The following is a 4,030-nucleotide window of genomic DNA, read 5'->3' as shown; positions in this document are numbered from 1 at the left end:
TTAGATGAAGGTGCAAATAATGATCAATGTTTCGATAAGAATAGGTGTATACCTTGCATTTTGGTGATGTGATGTTGAAGCACCATTTGATGTTGTTGGCTGTGGTATCGTATGAAGTAATGATGAGGTTGAAGACTCTGGGGGGGGGGGGGGTTGCATACGCTGTAGAGAATACATGTAAAAGTTTACTGTAAAAGTCAAGATCATACAGGTAACAAATAATTGCCTATTTAAATACCTTGAATTTTGATGACCCATTGCAGAATTAGTCTGAGCACGTGATGGGAGGGCATTTGTAAATAGCCTTACAAGATTAAGATGTCCCACGACTCGTTGAAGAGATTCAGAGGAAGTGAGTAGCTCGAATCTAGGAATAGGTGTAATAGGGCTATGGTGAGTTGGGCGTCTCACAACTTGAGGCGGAGTACGTAGATTTGGAGGAAGGATATTTTGTGAGGACCCGGGTAACCGCTGGAAACCGGGTAAGACTGGTGTGGTAAATTGTGCAAGCAAACAAATATTGTTTTGTTTAAGTTGTTTTTCTCGTTCCCTTCTAAGATGTTGTGCCATCATTCTTTTTGTTAATATCTATAGCAAAGGAAAAAATATGAAAATCTATATAACAATAGCTATAAATGTGTTAGAGTAGTGACAACAATATGAAATTTCAAAAATAAAATCAACAAAAAAACGAGACAGAAAGTAAGAGCTCTATAGTAACACGATAGACATTATAGTACAGTTTGGCGGAGAAATAATTGTAGACGATGGTAGAATAAAACACATTGGCAAAGCTGACCTGAGCACCAGACAACGGTTGAAGAAAGGGAGGAATGTCATCCGTTGGGCGCTGAACAATTAAGAAATATAAAATAAGAGGAATGCATCAAAGCAATGATGTATAGATAGTAAGTCATGAGGTGACTGAAGTAAGACCTAGAAGGCATGAGGTGGCTTGCCCTTACGTCTTTTTTGGTTTGAAGGTTCCTCATACGGGTGCATTGGGCGCTTGCCCTTATCCACATTTGGTCGGGTGGGTTGCTTAATAAAGAGAAATAAGAAAAGATTAAGTCAATACTAAGCAATACAAAAGAAGGCAAAAAAAGTTAATAATTAGGAGCAACGGACATCGCACAAGTACGAATGGTAGTAAAATTCATAACAAAATAATAGTAAGGTGTGAGAATTTGAAGTAGTACCTGAAAGGCAGGTGGTGGTTGAAGAGTCAACCTATCTTTGGCTGGATCAGAATTATGCTTCTCATGGTTTGAAGGATCCTCGCAAGGATTCATGGGGTGCTTGCCCCTGTCTGCCATTTGGGAGGCTGTGAAGAAGAAGGCATGAATGTAAAATGCATGAATATGTCCAGCTTACATCACATAATTCAAATTAAGGTACACAATAAGAGCATCATTCTTACAAGTACTTGGATGTAAGAGTGAAGTCCTAGCTAATCCACTGCACAAAACTGTCAAGTTACTGTAAATAATAAAAAGTTAATATTAAAGCTTTAAGGATTTGCATCTGGCAGGTTTTAATACCAAAAACAAAAGTTTGCTGTATCAAAGTAGGCCCTGTTTGCTTCCACTATTGCGACACAACAGTAGACGCCACATTAGCTAAATTATGGATAACCAACTATTACTCAGGTTGTTGTTGTTGTTGTTGTTTTTTTTTTTTTTTTTTTTTTAAATAATAAGATAAAGCCTTTGCAGATAGCAAGTGAATTTGATTTATTGTTTTCATGCATAAACTTTATAGCAATCCACTTTAGAACAATTCGTGATATTTTAGCATCTAGTTGTCAGTTTGTCTTTGTGATTACTGTAGATATCTCATAGCTAAAACAAGAGACTATTGCAGAAGTTGTGAAACAAAAACACGTTATCTTAGTGTTTGCTGAAAGTGAAAAATTAATTCGGTTACAAGTGAACTAAAAATTAATTTGGTATAACTACAGGTTGAACAAAGGAAAAAGGAAAGTCTTGAAAAGCTAAATTAAAAAGATAATAGCTAAAGCTTTTAGATTCAAATTATTAATAAGATAATTTAAATTCAAACTTGTGGGGGTAAACCGAAAAGGTCTTACCTGATGAGTAGAGATGTGTGAGAGAGCGGCAGCAACTAAAAGCTAAAGAGAGCGAGAAGAGAGAGACGGTTGGGATAGTTAGATTAAATTAAATCCAATGAGGGTGGATGTTGATGTGTAAAGCAGCACACAGTCCGGTATGAGTTAGATTGTCCACGTCACAAGCCGAGAAAACATTGTTTGAGCCATAGGATGGGGGCCCTGCAGGCCCTACAGTGCTCTGTATTGTTAATATAGATATTCTTATAGTTAATAGGAATATGGTATCAACTATCAACTATTCTATTACGGAAAAACAACTATTCTACACTGTAATTAGCTATGCTACTATAATGTTCCAAGTATGCAAGTGATGTGTATAAACCTAATTAAGCACGCCAATCAAGAATCTCATCAAGAACACATGTATGTCATGAAGTAATATCTTCAATTGCCAATATATCTTCAGACTTCATAAATATATAGCAGATACTTGCATATAGACCTACGATACTAAATGACCTGGTTAATTAGTTTTTGGTTAGTTTATTTATCATGTAGCTCTTTCATTTATTTTCTTAGTACAATAAGCCCATACGTAGCATGGGACTTAATTGATGTGATGGACATTTAAGACTTTTAATAAACAAGGACATAGCGGTTTTTACAGGGGTAACAAACATGAGTGATCTTTTTAACATGCCAAACATAGAATGATCAGAGAACTTAAATTCCAACATAATAGCAACACAAAGTAAACATGAAACATTCTTATGATGATATGAAATTAATGTGCAATTTGTGTTAAGGACTTATGGCATGGTCGAAACCAAAAGAAGTAATTTTCGGCATCATTCTAATTAATAAACAAAAGACTAAAATATCTCGATAAAATTCGCAACTAACAGACACAAAAATAATAAAATTGGGATTTTAAAATATTTGAAAGTACCTGCCATAGCTTTACCAACGCGTTCTTCTTTACATGAGGTCCTTTATAATCTGATATATTTTTCTCTTAAATGCTCTAACTATAACCTCAGGACAGTATTCGAATGTTAGACCTTCAAATCGTTTCAATGCAAGTTTATTTTCATTCCACTTTGGATTGCGTGTGAATGTAATGAATAGATAGGGATAGACGCCGCGTTGATTTGGTCACCTTGTATGAAGGCAATTTTTTTAAATTAACGCATAGAAATCTTAAAGTTTAAAATGAGATCTTGAGTAAGTGTGTTACTTACTTTTTCTTCGATTAGAATCATATCCTTACTTAACAATGTCTCCTTTCAAATCAGATAGCGGTTCCGACTTCTATCAATTTGGTGAAGAAATAAATTTTTACCAGTTCATGGATCAGATATTTGGCAACCAATTCAAACAATTATTTCTCATCCATAATTGACAACCGAGTTTTGCAAATCCGACAATAACCCAAAAAATTGATATCTGCAACCAAACGACGACCGCAAAATTCTATTAACAAGTTAATTACAAATATTTTTATAAAAAAACTTAAATAAATTAATCTGGAGATGAACAAATCTGACAAATGGAACTTATTAATGCTACACAAAAATTGAATGAATAATAATATCATGCTGGTTTACATTATCGTTCAATTAACTATCTAAAACCACATATTTAAAACAAATATAAGTACCTCAAAACTGTTGCGGCCAAGGTTGGAATATTACAGGAAGAGAAAATCTTTCTAGCGTAGGAGACATTTGAAACCCATATAATACTAATCTTAAAATCATATTTCCCACATTATCGAAACTCTTTTGGCAATTTCCCAAATTGCAAAACTCTTTTAGCGGTTAAGAAGTAAGCGAAGAAATAGGAAGGAGGTGTTTCTAAATTTTGATAAAAGAGAAAACAGAAATAGGCCTACTCGATAGTAGGGAGGGGTTCCTAAAAACCCGGCTATCAATATAGTGTAGAGATTTCCGTTACATG

Source organism: Coptis chinensis, chromosome 2, assembly GCF_015680905.1.
Source record: "Coptis chinensis isolate HL-2020 chromosome 2, ASM1568090v1, whole genome shotgun sequence".
In the NCBI taxonomy this organism is placed as follows: domain Eukaryota; kingdom Viridiplantae; phylum Streptophyta; class Magnoliopsida; order Ranunculales; family Ranunculaceae; genus Coptis; species Coptis chinensis.
This window is presented reverse-complemented; position numbering follows the sequence as displayed.